Source organism: Echiichthys vipera (assembly GCF_963691815.1).
Source record: "Echiichthys vipera genome assembly, chromosome: 7".
Taxonomy (NCBI): Eukaryota; Metazoa; Chordata; class Actinopteri; order Perciformes; family Trachinidae; genus Echiichthys; species Echiichthys vipera.
The window spans coordinates 25,163,952-25,191,604 of record NC_139832.1 but is presented as its reverse complement, the minus strand read 5'-3'; the positions used below and the strand labels follow the sequence as shown (position 1 = coordinate 25,191,604).

The 27,653-nt window shown below is 40.2% G+C and overlaps 1 protein-coding gene across 4 annotated transcripts in view; it reads left to right on the top strand.

The window, feature by feature from the left end:
• Nucleotides 1–11,945: 11,945 nt before the first annotated feature.
• The window catches only part of ndrg4 (NDRG family member 4), a 56,623-nt gene continuing 40,915 nt past the window's right edge, over nucleotides 11,946–27,653 (top strand). For all 4 annotated transcript variants that reach the window (XM_083916868.1, XM_083916866.1, XM_083916867.1 and 1 more), the window contains exon 1: nucleotides 11,946–12,080. The gene's annotated coding sequence lies outside the window, so the exon portion shown is untranslated. The remainder of the gene's footprint in view (nucleotides 12,081–27,653) is intronic.

The window sequence follows — 27,653 nt, the reverse complement described above, 5'->3', positions numbered from 1 at the left end:
GTATGTGGGTCCTGGTGGGCAATCTCAGCCAAAGGTTTAGCTGAAGCAAAGGGCAGACTGAGGGCGAGCGTCCAGCAAGCTGACATACAAGACACTAATGCTGCCTGGCTTCTGTCTACTTTAAGGGCGTCTGACATTTGGTATTTGTTTGGAAACCGTGTACATAATAAAATGCTGAGAGGAGGCCAAAGCTTATTCTTTCTCCCACTCTAATTCTGTCTGTCTCTCATCTACATATTTTTTGTAATGATAATTCTATTCTATTTTGTTTCATTGCATTCATATTTTAGCCCTGTATCTTTAAGCCAGCCTTACAACTTATTTCACCACTCTCCCACTGTGCAGACACTGTGCAGCCGGCGTTTCTATTCTGAGCAGGGCCACCAGTACACCATACTATGCAATTAACATTTTATCATCTTCACTCAACCACAACTTACGCAAGCTTTTCTCATTAGAATACATCACTGGATTGAATTACAAGAATTAGAAGTTATTTTACAAGGTTCCAAATGACTAACAAATTTAAGTTAACTTCTGTACTTTTATGGTTGTCTGTTGCTCAAATTATTACTTTGTGAAGTTGCTGATTCCCACAGAAGCACTGGTGTGCACAAGGGAGGGGGACCTCATGGCCCAATTGTTGAAAAAAGTGTGCTAAAGTGCTATCCAGGAGCCAAAACGTGTGCTAAAGTGCCCTCATGGGGGGCAAAATGCGTGTCAAAGTACCCTCTTGGAAGCCAAATGCTAAAGTGCCCTCTTCAGTGGTGAGGACGCGCTGTATGTGCCTTTTTTTTTTCCTTTTCACCCCTGCCATTCAAAAAGTCTGTGCACGCCACTGCACAGAAGCCACCTATTGATTTATGATTCCAGCTGTGAAGAGCTTCTATGTGCAAAGACACTGTCAGGTCAGTGTGTGCTCTCTTGGCTTGTTAAAGGTTTAGTATGTGATATTACCGTAGACTGTATGAAAAAATAGACGTAGCCTCACCGGTAAGGTCCAATCATCCTCGTCTATGTGTTGCTAACTTGTCAGAGTGTGACTCAGCCTCATTTGCTCTTACCAAAAAAGGGCATTGACGTGACGTTTGGGGGAGGAAGATGCGTCCATCTGGCTGACGTATACCTCCGAGGGCCAATTTGATCCTTTTTTTCCGGTAACATTTGGAAAGTCTAGAACCACACAATTAAATATTTGAGAATCCCTGTACAAGTTAGCTAGAGCACTATATCGGACGTAGGTGGCTGAAGCCTCTAGTGCGCCGGCTTTATGCCTGTTTGTGGCAGGTAGCAACCGGGTTTATGGGAAATGTGGTCTTAAGTTTCATTAGCATAAAAAGCTACAAATGCAAGCTCATAGTCAATGAATCTGTTGATTATTTTCCATGCATTTGTGTGTTCTGTAAATGTCTGGAAAACAGGTGAAGTATTCAAATTGCTGTTCAATTTACCTACAATAATAGACAAAAAGTAATTTTGGTCAGGTAACATACAGGTTACATCCCTCTCCTGCTGTGCTGTATTCTCCTCTCCTCTCCTCTCCTCTTTTTAACCAACTTCCCTTATCTACCGTATAATCCTCTATTATCTTATTGTCTCTTAAAAGTTCCCCACCCTTTTGCTCATGTCCCAGAAGAGAGGGGATAAATTTAAGAGTAGTAAAAAAAGCAGAAGAGAAGAGGGCTTAGACATCAGAACAAAGAAAGCAGGAGAGGCACTGAATCATGTCAAAAAAGGAGAGAATAAGGAGAGGAAAGAAAGAAAGAAAAGAGAGAGGGAGCGGCGGAGGCGAGCACTGCAGCAGCTAGCCACATCTCGGCGATGAGGTGTTAGGATTAGCTGTATCTGAAGCAACACCCCCGCTATGCTCTCCAAATGAGTATTATCTCCCCTGCAGCCCCCCTCTGCGTTGGCACAAGAGCAACAGCTCATACAATGCCATGTTGTCAGGGCGGGGGGAGGAGGAGGGAGTCCAACAGGCTGTAAGCCTCGCTTCATTATCTGTAGCAGGTGGCAAGCAGCCGGAAGGAAAAAATAGGCAGCTATTTGGTGATAGAAGTATCTGACTATGCAATAGTTATACATATAGTTGGAAAGGGGTGTATGATTGCATGGTAGTGATATGATCCAAAGACTGATACGCTGCCAATTTCGGTACCAATCAGCTGTTGGTCTGGTGATGATGAGGGCATTTTCAATATAGTTTGTTTGCGCTGGTCTGAATCAGTTGGTGAGTTTGTAAATTTGGAGTGTTTTCCCCTAGGTTCAGTTTCTTTTCATACAGGGAAAAATCCAAGTGAACCAAAAATGCATTACTACAAACAATACAAGAACATTCATTCAATGCTCTACTGTTTCTGCAAAGCAGACCTGACTTCTCACCACTATCAAACCAAACAGTCCGATTAGCAACTTAAGACATGAGATAGAGTTGGAGTCAATAGACAATGTCTGCGGCTGGATTGTTGGACAGTTTAGACTCAGTTAACGGTCAAAACCATTACAAGACCTTGGTTCAAGCTTCAAGCAAAGGCGACTTTGTAATCAGACTTTAAAAGCAGTTTGCTCTCAGCTCAATGGTTCAGAGCTTATTTTTTGTCCACTGCATTCCGCCTCTTATGTTCTCCATATGAACTGTTTACCAGCATGTAACGATGCTACTTGGACTACAAACAAAACAAACCAGAACCACAACTACATACGTCTTATATTGAACATCATCATCATCATTATCATCACCATCATCATCATCATCATCATCATCACCACCATCATCATCACCATTATCATCATCATCATCATCATCATCATCACCATCATCATCATCATCATCATCATCATCATCATCAAAACAACATGCCTATGAAGCACATACATGAGTATGTTGCAGTAAAAAGTAGACCTCTGCATATCCAGTATGTGTTTTGGCACTGGAGATTTGGTCAGAATATGAGAAAGTAATGTCTTAACACATCCATTACTGTAACATTTTTCTGATGCAGCTGGACAAAACATTATAATTGGAGCCCTTGTAAGAGCAGTTCATCCACTTTTCAACAGTTATGGCCTGCAAGGGCACCCTGGGGTGTGGGAGTGAGCTCAGGTGGCACACCGAGGTTTTAGCAAAGGTTAAGCAATTAGCAAAATAATAACATTCAATTGACAAGAATTCCATTAATTGAGTCTGTGGATGTCCAGGTGGATTTTTATGTGACATTTGGAAACAATCATTGTTTTGAGTTAGACTTTTTACGATGCAGGTGACAAACAAACTTATAAATCAGAATTATTCTGTTAAAATAAACAAATAAACTCCGACCAACTATCCACAACCATAGACTAAAAAATTGTAGTCACTTTGGACTAGTGTTTTTAAGCCAGGAGTTAGGCAATTGAGTGTCAGCACCTTGGTACTTTTACCGATCTTCATCCCACTGACGCAAGTCATACAATGTACTTTTGTCAGCGGGTGAGTGAGGAGCCCCTGGAGCTGGTACCCTTCATCTGTTTATAGCAGTACCACAGAGCCGGTTGTTTCCCTCAATTTACAAGCAACAAAGCGGTAGCTAGCTTGGTTAGAAAGATGCAACCATTGAATGCTGACCAAGACATTTCAGGCGACCAAAACGTCTCAGTTAAGTGAAATCACAGTGTGAAAGGGTGACAGTTGGCAGACTTGCACCAAGAACAAGTTCATGGTTGTTGTAATGTACCCCGTGCCATGGACATGTATCGCTAAGCCTCTTTCCTGATTGACAGGTTGCCGTGTAACCCCGCCCTAAAGCATTGCCCACATTAACATCTATTTTCTTCTAAATGGAACCATAATTTACAAAATGAACATCATGCTGTATTGAAGCCAGTGGAGTCGCACCTTGCTGGACATTAGAGATAATGCCGGTTTAAGGCACTTCTGCATCGGCTTTCCTTTTCAGGGTAGAATTGCATAGCAGTGTTTCTTTGAAATGTACTGCGGTGAAGCCAGCCAACGTTCATTCCAACTTTAGTGGCGGGTTCGTGGTCTGCCGCTGCTACAGTTGGAGACAGCATAACGCAAACATGTGCAATGTTTACATTTTCTAGCAGTCAGCCAAGGGCAGGCCTGGGGTCCCTAACTAAGCTATAGTTAACGCCAAAGACCCCTGACCAAGCGTCTGTTTTTGACGTGCTGGTTGTGAGACTGTGTTGGATATATACCAATATCAACATATTACAATATTCCAATATATTATATATTGACCTTCTTTTATTAACATCACCATTGCACTGTATGGATGTTATAGCAGTGCAATGTAAAATCAGTGGAGTACTCTTTTACTGAATAAACCGTATTAACACTAATACCAAATTTGTGGCTGTTTCATGCAATGGTGCATTCAGTGCCAGCTCTCAATGTCTGTTCTATGGATGACAACAAAATGCCTGCTTTGTCTTTAGGATCCCAATTAAAACATTATACCGCTCACTAACTTACTCACTCACTCACTCACTCACTTGCTCCTCCCTCCCTTACATGCTCAATCATCAAAACCTGTACTATATCCCTGTTTTACACTGAAACACACACAAACACAAATCTACAGAGACCAATTAACAGCACAACAGGCTGATGAGCTGTACTAATAATAACAGCAGCAGCTCAGTCTTCCCATGGTTCAGTCTGTCTGTCTGTTGGCAGTAGACATACTCTGGGCTCCGGTGGCCTTAGTGCACAAATGAATGCTTTTTAGACTGGATCAATGGGAACGGACCGTGGGGACAGACATGCCAGGGAGTTGGCTTTGTGGTCCATTCACCTGGCACCAGTGCAGGTGAAGAGATGGTGACAAAAATACAACAAAAAAGAATCTTGAGCTTCACTCGAAAGTGAGTATGTAATTTAAGTACAAATGTAAAACATTGGCCATATTATAGGCTACACTTCAGCTGCTATTATTTAGACATGAAAGAAAGTCCAGTCTCCGTTTACAGGCTACTGGAGATTAAGCAGACATTACTATTAATATCCTTTATCTACACTCACCGCATTCACCTCTGAACAAATATGAGTTAAAGTTTAAAGTTTTATAAACATGGAGAAAATATATTTTTTTATTGATTGATGATGGAGTAATAAACTGAGCCATCCAACGTTCCCTCTGTAAATTTTTCTTTTTACGATATTCATATTTCTGACCGTATGCACTGTATGCATTTTTTAGTAGATAGTAGTGCATATTTAAAGATAACATTTCAGAAAATGTATTATTTGTGTCAACTGGGGAGTTTTGGTGACCTGGCTGTCTCCCCTTAATTCCTAATTGTCCTAAATCTTTTGAGGGGGGCCTCATAACAAAATTACGCCCCAATTTGGCCAGGGACGGCGCTGAATGTACATATGTTGTAACCAGCAAAAAGTCTACATGATTCCTGTGCCTCTGTGACGCTGGACTTAGGTAGAGCAGTGCTTTGAGCAAAATGCATTAGCATGCTAACAAAGTTAACATGTCAATATTTGGCACACACAACCATAAAGTATACTCCTGCAGCCCTAGCGAGCTGTTTGGATGCTCATCAACAACAACAGCAGTGAATAAATAGTAAAATATTAATGTGCAGTTAAAATAGAAGACAAACGAGTCATGTGGAAAGACAGGGGTGCAGTCTTAGCCCAATCCTTTTTCAACCTCCTGCATTAATTCTGTCAGACCTGGGCCCTGACTTATCCCCCAAAACAATTTAAATTACAGATTTTAAAAAGCAGTCCAGATTTCAAGAAAAAACACACTGTTGCACATTTCACGCCCTTTTGGTGTGTACGCAATGGTTATACATGAGGCCCTAGGACTCCAATCTTTTACAACACACATAATAAAAATTAAAAACATTAAAAACACTGTCTGAACTGAACTCTAGACGAAAATGTAACGTACCACTTAGATGAGTAATATCTCTCTCAGTAGATTGGACTATTATATATTTGGTAGTGTGTTAATGATGTTTTAATTCACATTACATAACCGTCACATTTAATCACTGTGGATGACTCTGACCGCAGTGGAAAAACTGGCCTCAGTTAGTTGAGTGGTTAAAGTAGCCATGAGAGAAAGAGTGTGTCTACTTTGCCAGGCAGTGAACGAGACAATTCGACTTAGACTTTGATCTAAAAGCTTGTGACACCTGTCAACATATATCAAATGATGATGGGCATGTCAGAAACAAACGCTGCCGGCTGTTAAAGGGTTTATGAAGGGATCTCATCTCTCGTCCTTCAGACTTCAGTTTTTTCCCACCAGAAAATGCATGTCATTTGCAGCATGCAATCATTTTCTCTGAATTAAAATTACAGTGTATTTCATAATTTATGCATTCCGCTAGCATTGTAGTTTAAAGCAATTTGCAGTGAACTGGTGGGGTGTCTTTTACTCCAGGCCATGTTTGCATGGCTGTTGACAGACACATTGGGAGATTGCAGAGATTGAGCCTGTGGCTGTCTAATTCCAGGCTGTTAACATACTCCAGCCTCACTATAGTGTGGCCTACTATATGGTCTAGTGGTTACTGCAGTCTTACTGAGATGCATGTATGACAATATTTTCATATACAGAAGCAATTAGAAAAGTGCAATTATACATTTCTACACACTAAGGGATAAAAAACGGATGATGTACAAATAATTATAGATATTACAGTGCAGCAAAACAATGACAATATTCACACACAACAGCTTGACAACACACATTATAGCATGTGTGCTGTGTCACACAGAGACATTTAAAATATGGATTATAGAAATAATTATAGAGAAGAAAGTCTGAACTGTGCTTAAACTTTCATCTGTATGAGCTGAATCAGTTAAAGCACTTGCTCATTGTAATTGAAGAAATTACTGGGAATTGTCATCAAACCTACAAAACAGCACTAAGGAGCTTTTAGCCTATTTTTAACTCTTGGTTTGGTTTAATTGTAGTACAACATAAAGGCATGAGCATAAAGGCTCAGCACACCTTCTGCCCAGCACCGAATGTCAAACAGCAAGCAGCTAAACACAGAGCTAAAAGTAGAAATTGCCAGACCTATACTACGGTGCTGTGTCAGCGCTGGAGTAAAGTCTGGCTGCATGAGTCAACATTCTGGGATAAGGGGAAACAATGTTCTGGTAAGTGTTTCATTAATGTTTTTAATTTGACTGTAATTACATCTGTGTATTTACTGTCAAAATGTCTGCTTTTAAAAGGGACTATTTCCTCATAGTCTTTATGTTCCTTGTGACCATTCATCAAGCCACCTGATTCAATTTGCCATCTTGACAGACCAGAGTAAGAGGAGACACAATGAAATGAGAAAGCCAATGACAGCATCAGTTGATGCTGCGCCACACAGGCATTCAGTGCTTTTCTCTTCAATGCCCCATGCCTCATAAACAGCAGGATGTTATTTGTCATTGCTCAGAGTTTGTGTTTAAACGATTATAGATAACTGGCCACAACTAAATGAAGGTAAAGTAATTGTTTACTGTAACACCATTTTCCATTATCACCAAATTTATAAACCTTGGAATTCACTCGACATCCAAGATTGATGATGCTTGATATAGGAAGGAGAGGTATGAATTCAAAAATAGAATCTAATTGCAAGTTTCAATGCGATGCTATGAAATTATTGCACAAAATGCTCTAAATGGGAAAAATCTGTAAACAAAAAAAAGGCTGCATGTGACACAGATGTGCCTTAAACAATGATATCTGAATCATATTAAATGTTCAATGTGGCATATAGTTATCTAATGAAGGATTGAGTATCATACATCTTATTTAAATGTAATACATTCAAATTAGATTTGACTCCAGAGCTGTTGTTAGATGCTGTTTGATCAAGACAAGTTAGATAGCAGAGAGTGCTCTCCATCAGTTTGAAGCTGCTGTCTCGTCAGCCAGACTGTGGTGTGCTAAGTAGGTCACACTGTCCATGAGCAAAAAGAAGCACGTACAGGGCAGTGAAGGGGAGGGCGAGGGTGGTTGAATGGATGGATAGATGGATGAACAGATGGATGGATGGCTCTATTGAAAAAAGAACAGGGTTGAGTTTCTCAATTCTGAAAGATAAGGGTTTTCATGAGGATTTCCAAAGCGCTGTCAGAATGGCCTCTCAATGATTGTGCACAATAGGGGCAAGTAAATCCAATTTATTTCTATGTATTCGCTACTGTTCATAGAGCAAATAGCTCAGTCTTCACTACACTTCTTAACTGGCTCTTTTTATTTTGGTATACACGAACAGTCACTGAAATCTATGACATGACAGTCTTAGATGGAATACAAGCAAAACAAGATATCATTTTGGCCCAGAAGGAGAGCTTGTGCCAATATCCAAAAGAAAAGAAGGTAACACATTATAATACAGCCTGCAACTTATTATTATGATTTATTTTTTTCCACAAATCACTATGGAGCCTCCAGGTCACATCTGCCCTAATTTACAAAATGTTACAAATTTTCAACTTTGGGAAACTGCCTTTCACTTGAGAAACACCAGACATATTTCTCTCAAAAATGTTTATATTCAAAAAATATCTAAAAATATCAAAGTATCAGTATTAAATGCTGCCAAAATGTGAACTGTGATTCATAGGGCTCAAACCAGGTTTCAGCGTGGTAGTCCCAGAATCTTCTCTAAATCCTAAAAGACATTAAGGCTTTGTCAACAGCAATGTAGGGTGATGAAAATTGCACTCCTACATTATCGGTTGAGCATGGCACAGACCAAACCCTCCACGACCACATCTGGCGGTACAGGGAACTGAAAAAAAGGTTTAAAGCAAAGAAAGGTGGACATGTTAAAGTGTAATTCCAGTGCAAAATCCTCCCATGGTCGTTTTTCGGCACTTACATACATACATGAACTAAGCCATCGAGACTGTTTTTTTTAACGTGTATGAACTATTAATGGAGAAATCCGGAAGAGTCGCTAACAGCCGGATGTGGCTAACAGTAATTAGCTCAGGCAGTACGGCGAAGGCATTAAAAAACTCTTGATGGCTTATTTGATGCAAGTGCCGAAAGTGTAGTGCACAACAGGAGATTCTGAGTGTCAGATGCATTCTCACTTACATCATGCAGGAGGGAGGACGTGACACAGTTTGCACTGCGACAACAGAGCCAGTTTGTTATTTGGTCACAAACAACAAAGTCTTTAGCCGTTCCTTGGAATCTTCAGAACCACAGATGATGCAGTCAACCTTGCATTGCACTTCAGCCTACAACACCCTCTCAGACTGTTCAGGGAACTCTAGGACAAGAACATTAACACCTCACCATGGATCCTGGAGTTTTTGAAGGACAGGAGCCAAGTTGTCAGACTCAACTTCACCCCCCAGGGGTGCCACAGGGATGTGTTCTCTCCCCACTGCTCTTTTTGCTTTTTACCCATGATCTCATATAAACATCATGTTCCATCACGGTTCAGAAGTACGTAGACGACACCACAATTTTAGGACTGATCTCAAACGATAATGAAGACACCTACAAACAGGAGGTAGAGAGGTGAGTCAACTGGTGTAGTTCTGAACAGAAAAAGGCCTGAAATTAAAAAATGATCATCGACTTCAGAACAAAACAATCCATTAAGGCGCCTATCCTTATCAACAACCAACCAATTATAATGACTGACTGCTTTAAGCTCCAGGACACACGATCAGCAATAACCTGAAATGTGACCTCAATGCCACACATAAAATGCAAAAAGCCCAAAAGAGACTAAACTTCCTGAGACAAAAAACACAGTAAGGGGTTTTCTGGTCCAATTCTACAGCCATAATCCACCGCATCCTGCCACTATTAATCATTGTCTGGTTTGGAAACACACAATAAAGAAAAAACTGAACTCCATACTACATACACACAACGTACCATCTCATGAGCAATCAAAATCACAGATGACCCTCCCCACCCAGCTCACCATCATTTTCAGCGTCCCCTCTCCGGCAGAAGGTACAGGTCACTGGGAGGCAGGACAGGACACTTTAACCGCAGCTTCTTCACAAAGCCAGCGCTATCGAGCAACTCACAAAAGTTAGCCTTATTGTAATTGGATGTGGAGTTTTGTACTGTATATTTTTTGTGTTTTTTTTTTTTCTTTGCACTAATGTCTTATGTTTGCGCTCTTGCTACATGTGGTTCTCTGTCATTACACCTGTACTGAAACTAATTCCACCAGCCTAGCCATGTGATAATAAAAGAAAGTTGAACTTGATTTCAGCATGGATTCTTACTGCCAGATGTTCTCGAATCTCGTTGTCTCTCCAGTTAGACATTTTCATCGCTGTCTTCATGAGAATAACCCTTCTTCTTCACGCTTGAATATTTGTTTTCTTTTGTGTTGGCCGCAGCGTGATAGAAATGTCATTAACATGCCTGCTCTCTTTCAATGAATACACTGGAGGATGAGCAGCTGTATTCACACATGGGTTCTTTGTACCAGGGAGCTGGGAAGGTAAACTCCATTTAATGCCCGGTACGACTAATTTGGACATATTTTGGAGTACGTTCCTTCTTGTTCCTCTTTCTTTTCTATACTTTCTTTGTGGGCTGTTTTCATATTGAGGTTGGATTGTTGGAGGTGGGGTTACACTGTGTACGCTAAAAGATGTCAACGAGAAGCAAGTGTGGGAGTGACACAAGGGGCATGCCGCTTAGAAATGCTAGTCTACTAATGTAGTCTACTCAGACTACACCAAAACTTCACATCGTTCCAGCTCATGGATATCTGCATTCTATTTTCAGAAATCGATCCAACAACAACCTAAACTGAGCTGAAGTAACACGATGGAGATTGCTGTGGGCCATAGCTAAGTTCGTGTGTGGAGGAAACGAGCTATGCTGCTAAGCTACCAGTGACCTGCTATCTGCTAAGGGAACCTATCTCAACCTGTTCTCTCTGGTACCTGAAAGCAGCCCTTATGTGTGTTTTCCTCATTTTCACCCTCTTAAGCTCACCCCAGGGCCGCTTTAGAGCCTTAACCTTAAACCAGTCGACAAAAACTAGTGTGTGACACACTTATGTTTCTACATACAGCCCCTCCAGGTAATGTCTAGAGAATTTCAAGTTTGCAGTGCCTTTGTGAAAGGGGCTAGAGAGTTCCAGAGGTCTAAAATATTTCCCATTATTAACACAACATGTCATATTATATTCAGTATAGTCTCTGCTAAGGTTTTTTCATGGATTGCTGAAGTCAGCAATCTGCCAGAGCTAAATACATGATGTTGTTATCAGTGATCAGTGTTCCCATCACTTCATGCCCCAGTTGCCCAAACATGGTCTGTTCCTTTGACGGTAAGTTAAACCAGACAACAGTTCTTCTGGTTGCCTGCGGGCTGTTGTGTTGGTCTGCCTGTGTGGGAGTGGGTGTGAGGATGTCTGCGAGCATTTATGGAGTCATTTTGTGTCAGAATTGGATGTTTGAAAAAGGATATTTTCTTTCACATTTGAATGAACTTATTCCCATTTCGTCTGCGTAATCCAAAAAGCAGGAGTAATTTCGAAGCTTACGTTCGCAAACTCAGAGGTGCAGTGTCCTGCTTTCAAAAACAAGATGAACCCACACAATACAAACATACACACACACACATACACACCAGCCAGGTTATATCTTTTTTTTCTTTTTCTCCTCTTCTCTACAGTATCTGCCCCCTTCTACTCCTTTCCGTCAGGTAATTTCTCCCCTTCTTTCCTCCCTTTGTCACTCCTCTGCTCATCTCCCTTCTGGGTGCTATGATCAGTGTACTGCATCATTGGTGAAGCCACGTGCTCTCTGTTTATCATCAGCAAGGGGAGGGAGAAAGAGAAAGAGCGATAGAGAGAGGAAGACTTTGTCTGTCTGTCTCTGTCTCTCTCTTTCTCTCTCTCCCTCTCTCTCCCTCTCTCTCCCTGGTGTCTCTCCCTTTCCCTCTCATTTAATTTAGTGCGGCCACAGACACACACACACTCGGCAACATACACTATTCCAATCCTTAGCAGCCTGAGGGACACACACACAAGCACAGCGAGCAGAAAACAGCTCAACCACACTGTACCGACTGGAAAAGATCTGAACTACACCACAGGTACAGTAAAGCTTTTTCCGGTGGAGCATGATTTTGAACCGTTCTTGTCTGAGAATGTGTGTGTGAAATAGTTGTCCATAAATGTCTTTTTTTTTTTTTTTTTTTTTTACAAAAATCAAGGCTAAAAGTCTCTGTGAAGCTGACATGAGCGATAAAATGTCTAGGAAAGTAAGAATTATTCTCCATATGTTGTTAGAGGAACAAGAGGGGGATTTTAAAATGAGGACAAGTCTTTTGGCACGATGTGTGTGAATACTGCTGCTGAGGCTTTGTACTCCTCTATACTTTATTTCCCCCGCCCTCCCCACCACAAACACACACACACACACACACACACACACACACTTCCATCCCCAGCCTCTGCATTTGAGTGAATAGCATCGCGACAGGTTGAATTTATTGTCCCCGCAGGAAAAAAAGTGCGTCATTTACACTACAGCAACAAGACTAAAATGGTTAGTATGTGTTTGAGCAGAAAGGCAGTGTATTTATATTGTAATATATCTGTATTTACAGGGAAATACTAAGACCGGTTGATGTGTTGAAGTTGCTGCTTTAAGAAAAAGTCTTTGCACTTTCAGTAAACACCACAGACCTAAGTGTAAAGGGGCATATAACTGCAGAGAGGAGGGGGCGGTATGTGCTAAAGAAAATAATGTATGGTTTGCAGCAGACTGAGTCGAGTGACTGATGAACCTAGACTACAGTAGGTGGAAGTCATAAAAGTTGATTGAATTTGATGCAGGCTTATGTTAGCGGTGCACCCAATCTGCCTACATTTGCTGAATGCTGCTGGCAACACCTGAAAGACTGCGGCTGTAATGCATGATCGCATAACGGTAAAAGAGAAGGCGGCTGCCTACTGCTTTCAAAAAGTAAAGACCCAATGAGGCACTTAAATATGTCAAAAAGCCTAACCTATTCTATCTGTATAGTTAAATTTGTGAATTGTAACTATTTGGAACATCTATAACAAACCTCATAACACTCACATATGTTATATTTCTTTTCAAAGGGCCTGTATGGGTAACTAAACTAGACAGATTACATGTAGCAAAGTACATATTTTGCTGTATCCCACTCAAAACCTTTGTATGGGCGACACTGTCAATGTCCCATTTTTGTTTGGTCCTCTTACATCATTTTCCTGTAGGATCCAGAACTTAGCCCCCCTTATCGTTTCCTTACATGAAGTGTTTTTCTAAAGCCATAAAACATATTGGCTTCATTTCCCACTACTGTGTTGCTCCTTCGGCACATGAAACAGCCATTGAAAACGAGCCTGTCTTCCCTTTGGGAGCGGGTCTTTTTCTCAGCTCGAGGTTTATAAATAGATTTACAAAGAGCAATATACTCCCACTTTCATTCCAGCAGCGCATCCCCGCTCCAGTTAGCCCATATTTGTATCAAGGATTATGAGTTTATTATTAACTATTTACCAACTACGAGACGTTGAAGTTTAGTGTTCCCCGGTGACAGCTATCCATATGTATTATTGTATATTGTCGTTTCCATTTATACGTCTCAATGAGCGGGTAACGTATGGAGTGCTGATGTTACAGGACTTCCTATTGCAATCTGTTTATTTACTATAACCCATAAAAGAGACAGAAGACACGAGTCACAGCAAGTGACTCAGCAGGTGTTGAAATAACATTAACGAAAAGTAGTCTAACATCTAGTAGGAATCAGGGCTAGCTTTAGCATAGTAGGCTAACTAGCTGGTTGGTTAGCTTTAAATTTTAGAGTGGAATGCAAGCTTGACAGCACGACTGGTTTTCTGAAATGTTGAAAGTTGTTAAGAGACTTAAGGGGATAGTTAGGCTTTTTTGAAGTGTAGTTGTATGAGGTACTAGTCTACAGTGTATTACCTTAAGTAGGTGATGATTAGCACACCGCCAGTTTGGAAAAGCAGGCAGGAGTACTGACACAGAAGCTAAGCAATGTACTGCTGTGGAAAGGGGCCCCAACTAAAACGTAGTTTAGACCCCTAATGCACAACTAAATAATCCATTACAGTTTAAATGTACATTACATTTTTATAATATTTTTGCTGCTTTACCTTGCTGTCTGACAGCACTCTCTCTCTCTCTCTCTCTCTCTGTTTCTTGTGCTTTCGGCCGCTCACTCTCCCTCTGCAAAAGTTCTTCTTTTACTTTGGCTCATAAAGGGATAACCTTTTCATTGTTGCTTACATCGCTCATTCTTCTTCTTCTTTTTTTTTTTTTTTTTAGATTTGTTTATTCCATAAACTGCGGCAAGTCTGAGCCTAAAATCTAATCTGTAGCTTAATTCAGTGTGCTGGGCAGTTGCTCTTTTACATAAGAATACGTTTTAAAATGTAGTCCCGAAACTGATATGGATTTTTTTTTTTTTAGGTGTGCCTTTTTATAGATTAGCTGTCCCCCCCGTCCACAGCAGTACATTTCTTTTCTTCCTTTGTGTTGATACTTCTGTCTAACTAACAGTGTGCTAACCATCATCTGTAGGTTATACTATCTACTATCGATACATCACCACTTTAAAAAAAGAAAAACTATCCCTGTAAAAGACTGACAGCTGAATACACTGGTGAACAGTATGTGAGCATGTTGAAAAATGGTGGGAAATTGTTATTGTACTGTATATTCATAGAATATTTCAGCTCACTTTGGGTCAGTAAGTGAGGTTTTAACTGTCCTCTGGAAGAAAAGGATCCAAATATGATCCTTATACAGTTGCTGATCAATACTTGGATCCTGCGATTTAGAAGTTTCTGAGATTTCTTGCATGCAAGATTGCTTTGTGTTTCCTGTTCTTTTATTTTGGAACAACCTTTCTTGTTCCTTGAGTCCCCAAACTCCTCTCTCATCCTCTCCCCCTCCCACTCCACCCACTGGCATTTTCAACAATCAAGGGTTGGCACTGCAAGTGTTGCCACTGGAAAAGCAGTGTCGTTTTACCGTGCTTTGCATGCTGATACATTTCCCCTTTGCTAGATGTTTCTCTTGAATCTCTACTCTACAGTAATTAGCTAGCTTCGTTGTGTCTATGGGGAAATGAGACGACAGTATTATTTATGTAAATTACAGTCTGTGTTGTTGCTGGTCTTTTGACCATTATTAGAGGCTTCTAACAGTTAATAAATGCAGCTTTAAAGAACTCACGCTGGATTTTTTATTGATTATAAGATTTACCAACTACTGGTGCAATCACAGAACAGTCTTCCTCTATTCATTGTTAACCTTCACATTTCTCTTCCTTGTCATGAATGGCCATTTCCACAGGATCCTATTCATCTCTCTCCCCTACCTAATGATACCCTGTCTGTTCTGTGTAGTTTTATTGCATGGAGTATTCTCTTATAATTCTGTGAATCGTATTACTGCCTTTGCACCTGCAATGCACCAGCACCAGTACAGTAGATCTTGTCTCTTGTATTTTTATACCCACTGCTAGATGGGGCCTGGATTGTTTTGGAACTTCCCTCCCAAGGCTGGCTGCACGGTTCCACAGAGCCTCCTGCAGACCATGTACGTAGGACCGTGAAGCCACTGTACCTACCTACATAACGTACCATACCGTGCCACACAGGTCTCTCCTTTACCCAGCCTGTGTGGATTTATCTATGGCATTTCCGTCCATCCGTTCCATTCTGTCAATCAGTCAGTCCAGTGTTTCACATATTCATTCAGCAGCAGTGGGCAACAGTTCCAACGAGAATTCCTCATCTAGTTCTTAGACAAACATGCAACAGTATCAATCTCATCTGACAAATATGGATTTAAAAATCATTTTTAAATTCTAACATACTGGACCAGAGACTTGAAATTGGGCTGGGAGCAAAGCCAGACCCTGAAACTGAAAATCCCTTCAACAACATTTGGTGGCAGCCTATTCCAGGTGACACACTGTGCCACTGAGACTATTCCAGCTCATCCTTTTCACCCTTGCAGTGTTATAATATATATATATAACTAGATGCCACAAATATTGATTTATTTCCTGTCATCTAGCTTTGCCAGACATCTTGAGTCCATTGACTCCTTTGCAAATCAGATTAAATTCAGACTGGTGCTGCATCACAATGCTATTACCACATTTTCAAATGACTGTAGGGGCTTGTTTAAAAAAATGTTAATGACTGCATTATAACATTTCAAATGTCTGCTTTTATCTTTCCAAAACCCTTTCAACCAGCAGCTAATACTCTTTATGTTTACATTAAGAACCGAAACAGTTGCTATGAGGCCATATTTTTGAGGAAAATAGAGCATTGCTATTCACACCTTTCCAAGAGCTCTTAGTGGTGGTAAACATGATACACGACACTTCCTTTTATGGTATCGCAGTTCCAGTTTAACCCAATGAAGCTAGCATACAAGCGGTAGCCGCGGTACAAATGAAAGAAAACAACTGAAAAGTATAGTAGTAATGGCTCCTAGTGGTTTAATGTGTGCCGTTGTCGGGTGCACAAACAACATGTGAAAACGAGAAGATTATATCAATGGGACTTGTTTCTAACATTATCCCATCCGCGAGACCTGTTGCCCATAAATGTGTTGGATTAACCGGTTTTGGATTAACTGGTGACAGTGAGACAGATGTGTAGGTGTGGGTGGCTTCATAAAACTTTATGATAGAAACGTTCGCTTGGATATTTGTTGTACTCTCAGCAGAAACCAATGGAAATATTAACTGTCTTCATAACGTGAATATCATCCATTGCTTGGCGAGTATGTGACCCTGCCACGGTCCGCACTGATGCCTTCTCAACATTAAACCATACCAAGTCACGAGACAACGTTGACTTTAGTAAACACTTTACTTTCATAAAACCTGGATGTATCTAAAATGTGAGGCGCTGTGCAATATAATATATAGCTTTACATGAACCCCAGACGTAAGCTGCTCATCATTGGTAACATGCTGGCTCTAAAGCTACAGGCTAGCGTAAACGGGAAGTTCGATACACTATTGTTCTTTGTTGCTGCTATGACTCATGGGAAAAGTCTACGTTCAATAAAGTTGTGGATAATATTCAGAATTAAACGTGCTCCCAGTTCAACCATGCAAGATCTACAGACATCCACCGAATGACACATAAATAAACATTGTTCATCTGCACACACTGCCCATGCTGTCAAGTTTCCCTTTCTACTTAAGATTAATTACTAAATGGCATATTGTTGCCCTTCAAATGTGATACTAGTGATGTAAATAGATCTCTGGGAACTGCATTTATACCCTTAAAAGCATCCATTAAATCTGGAGTCACATACAACTGTATGCCAAAGGGTTGTTAAAACTTAACAAAAATTGTCCTTTTTATATAACCGTATAGTCATGAGAGCTAAGGAGCACAGCTGACTATTAGATTGGGACAATTTAGGTGTAGTTACATAGAGGCTAGCTTGTAGTAATCTTTTTTCTTTTTGCATTTAAGTGGTTTGAAATGTGCCTGCACTGAGTCAGATCCAGACTTTCAAGTAAATAAGGAAATTTGAAAACAGGGTTACCAATAGCTTACCTTGTATGGCAGTTGAATTCCTGTGGTACCACAAGATCACAAGTCATGGCTTTGTGTTTTCAGATGGTTCTGTGTAGCAAACCATTTGACGAGTCAGGTGTACCAATAAATATCTTGATCTCATATTGATAGTTTTTGAAAGTTTAGTTCCATGATTCATTGTAGGCCCCCCATCCGACCTGAATGCCAGGCGACAATCTAGAGTCCAAAAACACCCTGTATTAGACCAAATCTTGTATGTTTTTGGATTCTCAACAGCAACAAGACTTGACATCCACCCTCATTGGTTCATATCACTGTTACATTGAAGAAACGGAGCATAACTGCATGTCCTGTAATCACACAGTTTTTTTTCTCAATGTGTATGTAATCTATTAGTTTTGCCCATCACCTTTGAAATGCCAGCCTGGATGCTGGCTGTCCTGTGGGATTGTCTCAGACTTGAAGGAACTGCATCTTCCTCACATCTCTGCTTGCATTTTATTACATATTTGTTATGAAGTGCTAGTGTGTATGCAATATAGTTTATCTTCAACTCAGCAACTGCAATAAAGAGTAGTATAAATGTTCCTGAATGTGTCAAAAAAGGTGGATAGTCTTTGTGTTTACGTGATCACTGCAGAAAAAAAAAAATGTCATGGTCAGACTGTGTTCAGAGCCGGAGCCGATGTCGTGTTGTGTGAGAGCAAAGGGGATCCACTCAGTGAGTGAATGCTGCTGCTGACGTATTGGTTATTGACTGTCTGTGCTGTGGTCACTAATGGAGGAATGCTATTAAAATGGAGGGTGGTATACCAGGGGCAACAGTTTCATATAATGTGTAGGAACAGGATTTTGCGTTTTGTTCATTCCTGAGTTTGTTATTCATTCAAAAAGCAAAATTCAGAGAAAGAAGCAGATTCGAATTGTAACTCATTACAGATTGGTACTGAAATAAAAATGTGATCTTTTCTCAATAAGTGACATTAAGTGCATTAATTAGTGTGTTATTCGTACTGAACAAAATAGTAGCCTGGAGAGAACCCACCAAGCTGAAAAAAATACATGTAGCGTTTCTGTATCACCTTGTCAAATTCCCCTCAGTATCAATGATGTAGCAACAACCAGAGGAAAACTACAGCTGATGCTAGCAAAAGCTACTGTGTTAACATACTGTGACATAAATGCTAAAATTTAGTGCAATGAGTGTAAAGCAGTGGCGATTTACACTCAAGGGAAGCTCAGATTCCCCTAAAATGTCACCAAAAAAAGAAAGTGGATGTTTATTTAATGCCAAGGATATGATTCTAAATATTTTTGAAATGTTAGGTTTCCACTTTTCTTGAATATACCGTACTAAGCACTGTTTTATTTTTTTATAAACAACGCATTTTTTTTAATCGTGTCCTACCACTAGTTTTTTACTTCATTACGTCATCATTTGCACCCATATACTTGCGTTGACCATGTTTCTGTCCTTACACCTCCAACTCTAGTCAGAAATCAAATATGTGACAGTTTGTTGGGGTTATGGGTTTATGACCTGTTTTAAAGGACACTGTAAAACAGTCATGTGTCTCCAAAGGAAGCTCCATGCTCCACTGAGCTTTGCTCCTTGACATCTGGTTCTCCGTTTGGTTCAGGAAGGAGTACGGCAAACATTCCCCTCTCCCGTCGGTGTACTGCTGGTGACCACACAGTCTGCCCGTCTGTCCTGCTGGCATTCACTCTGCAGCCCTGTGGGCAGACCATAGCAACAGACCAACTAGAATGGACATTTGGTTGCATTTTTCAGAGAGGCTGGTGGACAAGCCAACTGTGCCATTCAGCTTGAGCCAGAAAAAATATAAGTCATGGTGTGTAAATGTTTGTGAATAAGGCTAAGATGTAGTGTTTGGCTGTGGCTGGTGGCCATCATGATGGTACAAAGTAGATCAAAAGTTAATGTCTCCGCACCTCAAGACACAAGTGATCAGTGATGCGTGTTCATAAAAAACTGGGCTAACTAGTGAGAGGTGGATGTTTATATTATAATATTTTCTAACCCAAAGACGAGGTGATAGTAACAAGGCAGATCTATAACTCACTAAGCATTAGTGATGTTGCAACACTGTTGGTGATATAAAACAATGTTGGAAATTACCTTCCAGTTTATCTTCAAAGTGTTGGAGGGGGCAAACTACATGTATTTTACTCGCAGATCAGTCTGGTAACATGCGGCAGAGACAATTTGGAGAAGTTTGCCGTAAGAGACCAAACCAATCAGCTATGGTTTTGAGGCGGATTTAAGTGTCACGGAACAAGAAGCAACTGTTCAGTGGTGAAACAACATGGTGGCTTCCGCGGATGAGATGAGCGCAGCTATTGAGCATGCCGCTCGCTAATGCTTTTTTCCCTTGGCGCCTTGTGTTGGAATATGGTCCAGGCACCTGAAATTGGGCCTTTTATCTGTTAATCTGCATAACACAAACGTAAAATATCCTTTAACGACATGGTTTTAATTTCTGAGCTTTGCCTCGACACTAGTACGTCATACGCTTTGTTGATCTGATTGGTTGATTTGGCCCGTATGTTGATGATAGACATATGGTTTATCCAATTAGCAACCAGTATTATTGCCCCCTCCCAAAAGATCTCGAATTGTGGGTCAGTCAAGTCCTCCCACAACAAACTGGGAAAAGCATTTCTTTATGTGCACAGTTAACACTGTTAACTGGAATATAGTAGGATGTAGCATTTAGGTTGTCCTTAATTGGAAAGGGGTTCAGCCCACCAGTCAACAGCTAGCACCATGCATTCAGGCAGGTAACATCCTCCTGGAATTAAATCCATCGAAAATAAGATGTCTCTGTTTGCCAGATAGAGGACGATTTGATGAAGGAACTACATGAATTCGGGTGTAGCTCATGTGGTGACAGTCATTAGTTTGGTATTACGGTTTAGATTATGAGTTTTCACAATGGTGGAGATAAGAGCTACAGTGGAGGGAATAATAATTCCATCTTCCATTTTGTTGCCACATAGGATTGTGCAGGTTTTCAGCATTAGTACAAGTGCCTATGAATTTGCTAAGCAATTCTTCCAGCTGTGAACACACCCCTGTGTGGAGCAAGGTGATGATTAAAAGTGTGCTCAGTGACCACTGGACTTTAGGTGTAGTCTTGCATTGCCAGATCTATCTCCACACGAGTTAACATTCTGGTATAAGGGAAAAAAATGTTCTTACTTATTTAGATTTCTTCAAACCAAACGCATTTGTCTTTGGTAGCACTAAGCCCAGGATCCAGCAATGGTGCCCTTGCAAAATAGATTAAAAGGAAGGAGAAATGGCCAACGGACGGCTTTCTCAACAGTCCACCCCAGTGACTCAATGTGGAATTTTCTGTCTCACTATCAATACAATGACAAGAGACTTTTTGACGACATTGTGACGTAGGATCATGGGAGTTGTAGTCTTTATTGTCAACCACCATTGCGGTGAAAATCTACCGACGATATATTGAAGTTGCATTCACGTAATGTTTAGTAGCATTTATTTATATCATGACATTCTAATGCAAGCTATCATTAGCCAGATATAACCACAATATCACAATATTTCATGTCAGTGTCTCCTCTAGGACTTTTTCAGCACCGGGAGGAATGGGTTTGGTTGTAACATTACTTCCATACTGTATATAATATCAGGTAATGAAAGAACCAATCAGTGCCATTGAATAAATGGATCTCTCTGGGTTTGCATATTGTTTGAAACATTTGGGAAAATGACACAACTAAAGAAAATATATAACAGAGGCATAATCGTTTTTAGACATTTTTATGTGAAAATGTTACATAAGGTGGAATTAATGAGGCCAGTAAATATATGCAAACATGGACATCAGTGGGCTTCACTTTAATCACACCTGTTCACTCACACTTCAGTCAGCGCCAGCTCTTCATCCAACCAACACACTCCTGCAAAGCTGGGAACATATTTTAGGTTGTACATCAGAGCAGGATTTAGTTGAGTTATGCGTGGAATTATTCATGGCATGCAGGTTGTCTTCACTGCTGGTGCAAGTATACAGACATCGAACTCAAAATCCAACTTTTCTAACTAACTTGTGTTTTACATTGTATTTCAACTCTTAGATACTCCCTGTATAAAATAGTCAGATATAGTTGCAGTCAGTATTATAATATTTTGCCAGTATCAGAACATATCACAAATGTAAATGTCAGTAAAATTATGAACAGTACAATAAACTATGCCCCAATGTAATGTATTACTAACTGTTTACCATAGTATAAAATATGTCAAACAAAAACCTACACCTACAGTGAGAATATGTCACTTTGAAAGACACATTCTTCTTATAAGTTGAAAAACACTAGCTTATGGTGGCTTAATGCTAGCTGCTACCCAACTTTAGATAGATGTTGCTGGATAACTTGACTTGTTTACTGCTATCACCATGAGCCCACAAATGTTAGTTGTGGTCAAAAAGATAAAGTCTCCATTTGTGGCCTAACCAGCAAAAAGAACCAGGCTTTTATTACACAGGCTTTTATTCCTACTTCCCCCCGGTTCCCCAGTTAATGCAAACTCATTCCATTCATGACGCCTTGATAAAATTAAAAAAATCTTCCATCCTTCCCTTTATTGGTTTTTGTATCAGAACATATGGTAACCTCTTTTTCTGCTTATTTAGGCAGCAGAACAGAGAAGAGGCTCAGAGCTACAAATAACTCATCACTGTGAGCCTGAACCCCCTATGGGAATGGGCCCCAGAACTGTTGTCCACTTTGCCCGTTGGTAATCCAGCAAGTGCAGGTTTTACAGGTTTTATGTGTTTCATTACATTTTAAGGATTTCATATACACGTCTGTGTGTGTGTTATGTTTAGCTTCAAGACCAGACAATAAAGTTAAGGAATTTTGTAAAATATTAACATGATCAGTTCCTCATGACATGATCTAAGTGAAAATTGGCATATGATGGTATTGATTTACTTCTCTCCACAAGGTCCTTTTAGTAGCTGAGCTTTCAATAATAGCACATGATTTTCAGCAGCAGTTGGAATTTGCCCAGTTGTTGTGTAATTTTGTGTTTCTTTTTCAGAGCAATTGCAGTACATAAAAACTGACTCCATCCGCAGATGAATATTATGTGACATGATCAGGCTCTTGAACAGCTACTAAATAGTGAATTTGCTGATGTCCTCCATTGTGTCTATTTTTCCCCTAGTTTTTACAGTTTGTATTTAGTCAGAGAGAGAGAGAGAGAGAGAGAGAGAGAGAGAGAGAGAGAGAGAGAGAGAGAGAGAGAGAGAGAGAGAGAGAGAGAGAGAGAGAGAGAGAGAGAGAGAGAGAGAGAGAGAGAGAGAGAGAGAGAGAGAGAGAGAGCGAGCGAGCAGCGTAGTCGATTGAGCTAGAGAGTTAATGAAGAGAGAGAGCACTGTTCGGTGAGCAGTGGATCAGAGGAATGGAATGTCATTTTATGTAATGTTTTATGGCTATTATGTTTTAAAGCACCAATAAACACACACACACAACCCTGCTGGAAGGTGCTTCATTGTCGGATTATGAGTGAAGTGACCGACAGCAGCACTCTGCTACACAGACCCAGCTCTTGGAGTAGAGGACAGGGAGAGGAGCAGGTGAAGCGTATAAAACCCCACATTGTACTCACAACCCATTCGTTGTCTTACAGATGCTACAGGTTAAGAAGAAAAGAGAAAATCCAGGCAAATGGCAGGTCCCTGCAGGGTCCCTGCAGATGCAGACACCGCCACACTCATATATATACATATTATACCTTTTAATATGGATTTAAAATTGGTCCCAAATTTAATTTCAGGTAGCATTAAATAGGTCTTTAAAACTCTTGGATCTACCAAGTCTCCTAGTAAATGTTGAATAAGACTGGAGTTTACAGAAGTTCAGTGTTCAGTCCTCCTGGCTAAGACCCTTAGGGGGGGGCGCCCTCTCACACCCCAAATCTAATGCCACCACTGAGAGTTGAGACACAAATAGAGCTCTAAAGGGAATGTGTTGTCAAAAGTGTGAGCACACCACTGTGTGACTGGACACTCCCTTTGCAGCCTTGTAGTCTTGTAATTCTCTTTTGTTTTACCTGGATCAGCTTGCTGTATTCCATGAATGCAGTATATGATTGCAAAAATACACAGCCTGCAATCCAAAAATGAGGCTGCTTTTCTTACTGCATGTAAAGCTGATTTTTTCGGGTGCTGTGTGTAACATTTTTTAGAGACATGGAGCTTTCATCTGACAGATCAGACAAAAAATAAAAAATGCCAGAAGAGAACGGCTGCTCAGTCTGGAGCTGAAAGCTGATATTTAATATTTAATCCTCCACTCCGACATTGATATCTCTGCTCTGGAAAGCTTCTCAGCCACAGAAGACTCCTCTAGACATTCAGCAGCTATAAATAATTAAAGGTTTCACTTAAAATGGTGGAGAGAGCTCAGTTACTAACTGTGATTTAAATACACTTGTAGTGTTACAGCTCTTTTGTTTTTGCATGAAGGGGTATAAAGATACATCTCAGGGGGTGTATGTGTTCACGAATGTGTGTGCAACCGAACAGACCAACAGGTTGGATGATGGTGATGGGAGGGATGATGTAGAAGTGAATGTCGGGGCATGTCAGTCAGGATTAATGCCTCTGCTCCGTTTCACTGGAGGAAGCTCCACCAGGAATCACATCCACTTAGTTTAATAACACAAAAAGCTGAAAGACATCAAGTCATCAGAGAGGAAATAAGGCCCGGAAAGATGATGAGATACACTGCTGCTATTTAGATTTGATCCTTTTCATCACATATTTTATGATATAAATATACATACTGTATCTTAGTCCGTTTGGGTTTTCCACAGCCGATATAAGAAATAGCATGCGTGTAGATTTTTACACCTTTTTGCACTTTTTGCACACTGTAATAGTGAAAAGTGTCAGCTTCTAATGGACGTGCTATGTATCTGTACAATTATGAATGGCTATTGCTCGTCAGCCGGAACAGCAGACGCCATGAATGAGCCACTGATTGTGAAACATGATGACGATTAGCCAGTGCAAGCATGATGTGTCCTGTCAGAGTTAAAGCTTTGCTCCACTTTCAGAAGCAACACAAAATTGTTCATACTAATTTTCTCATAAAGCAATCACGTTTGATAAAACAGTAAAGACATCAAATATTTGATACTTTTTATAACTCAAAGAGACCATTACATCTGAAGGAATAAAGAGTACAGTATCCCATTCCAGTTTTTATGATGTATAGTAACATAAAGTGTCTCATACAGTGGCTCGACAAAGTTACTGTACTATTTTTAAGTATTGTTTAAGCAGCTGCTATAAAGTATTTATTTAGTAATTTTAAGTTCTGACCTCCCTACACAAGGGACACTGCCATGAAATCAAGTCAGACAAGTGCTCAGTGAAGAAGACTGGAATCCGAACTACAGTAGACAAGGGTTTTATTGATTTCAGGCTTTCAAATTTCAATTTCCAGTCTGTGCTGTAACAGCCCAGCAGTTCTGTGAGGCTGTGCTCAGGGACAGGGAGTTTTTTTACACACTGACAATGCTAATGTGCTGATGTTTGGAAGGTATCATGTTTACCATGTTCACCATTTGAGCTTAGCATGGGGCTGATATGTAGAAAATCAATCACAATATTTTTGACGAAATACCTCAATATTGATATTGCAACGATATTGTATTGTTTACTATTGGTGCTTTTACAATATATTTATACAATGACATTTTTGGTAAATAATCATCAGTAATGTGAATAATGACCAAGTGGATGAAGGCAAATAATGAAACCACTAGAGCAGTCTGCTAAGTTATGAAAATTACATCACTTAGACTTAGACTTAGACACTTTGCTGTAATGCAGACATTAAAACCAGGAAAAGACAACAATTATGCCGTTTTACGATATCACGTCATCCAAAATCCAAGACCATTTCTACAGTCATTTCAATATATCGATATGTTGCTTAGCCCTGTTACAGTGGTAACATTTGCTAATCAGCGCTATACACAAAGCGGTGGCTGATGGGAATGTCGTAAGTTTTGCAAGCATTTGGTCATAATCCTGATGATATTGCTAGATAAAATTTTAGATGATACCCAAAGTTTCAATTCATCCTAAAGGGAACATGAGTACAAGATTTCAATCCACCCAATAGTTGTTGGGTTATTTCAAGAAAGTAAATAATTAGACAACATGTCAACAGACATTTGATGTTCCACTGAACAAGTCAACATTTTGATAAATGCTCTGGGCTCCACGAATAGGTGTATATAATTTCATGGCAATCAGCCCAATAGCTGTTGAGATCTGTCCGTCTGAACCAAAGTGGCGGATCTAACGACAGAACAACACTCCCATCCAGGGAGCCATGTTGCTAAAAACCCATTCAAGCACAGATGCTATTAACCACAGTAATTGCACACTAACTACTTGTCTTCATAAAAAGCTGTGAGTTGTTGAAGTCGAGCTTCAAAGCTGCAGTTCATTTCACAGCATTTCTTTTTACATTTTCTGGCTGGGGTAACGTATCTGTTGCAGCTTCTTTTTTGTGTCCTTGTTGCTTGAATTTTATGAGTCACTCCCTCTTATCCTATTATCTTCCCTGAAGTATGGTAGCCATATGTCTAATTAATCCACTTGAATAGAATCCGTACCCTTGTAGCCTGACAGAGCTGGAGGAGAGAAGGGAGGTGAGCCCTAGCATTCTACTCAACATGCTGGAATTGTTGACAAAGCAGCTTTTCTGGTATATGAGCAAACTGCAGAAATAAAAGGAAAGTACATTCAATGTGACACTTCCACAACACATTTTCAGTTTCAGCGCTTTTATTAAAGCTCCAAATGTGTCGAACAATGACTTTTTGGTCCGCAAATTATTTTTTGTTTGACCAGTGCTTGGTTGACTATTTAACAGGTTTTTGTCCTTTAGTCCTATTTGTCCCCCTGCTGTCCAACTGTCCCTCTTTCTCTCTGCCCCTGTCTCTTTGCGCTGTCCTGGTTTCCAGGTATCGATTCAGTGATTGTACATTACCTCAGATGCTTCCCCTCCACATGACTGTGCAATTGATTTCCTGTCTGACATGAAGTGAAGTCTCTTTAATGTCCCTACATCCCCTTAAAGTGAAATTCTGGTGTAAAATCATCCAAAGCTCTTTTTAGGCAAATACATTCATCAAATAAGCCAAAGAGACAATTTTTTTTCATGCACAAACTACAAACGGAGAAATCCTTGACAGGCGCTAACAGTCAGCTCTCTGCCCACTGCCCCCTGACCTCTCGTGTGACGTTTCGGCGCTGCAGGAAAGTTGTGTGGGACTTTTCCATTATTAACTATTCCATTTCTATTATTAACTTATATTTCACCAAACTATCAAACTACAACGTTAATTTGTCTTGCTGGAATAAATCATCAATGGTCTCCTTTTGGATTGCATTTGTAATCTACTTGAATGGACTTTACTATGAGAGGAGATGCTACCGGTCAAGTAGGTAAGTCTTTCAAAATAAACTCTGATGTTACTAACTACGTTGTTGGTGCTTCGATTAATGTGTAAGGACTCTTATCTTGCTACTGTAGGGGTTTGGTGTTATTTTGAGCAGTGTTAGTGGTTAAAAAAAACGTTTAAATGCGTTCAACTCGCCGCCCTAAGCTAATCCGTTCTAGCCGCATTTGGCTGTAAGCGACTGTTAGCAACTGTCCCAGATTTCTCCGTTAATTTTTCATGCACGAAAAAAAAAATGCCTAAAAGATTTATTTGATGAGTGTATTTACCTAAAAAGACCCTGGGATGATTTTACAGTGGAATTTCACTTTAATGTGCTCCACTGTCATGTGTCTCCAAACCTTCTATTGTACATAACACACAAATGGTGTCACTCATTTATACAGTAGACATACACTGTACATAGTCTAGATACTGGGCCTTCTACCCTATTTGAGTGTACAAAACAGAATACTGCTAAATGTCTACTTTGAAGAAAAAAAGAAAATCAACATTCAGCTCAGTGATGACATGTTCTCCTCTAAAGCACGAGTGT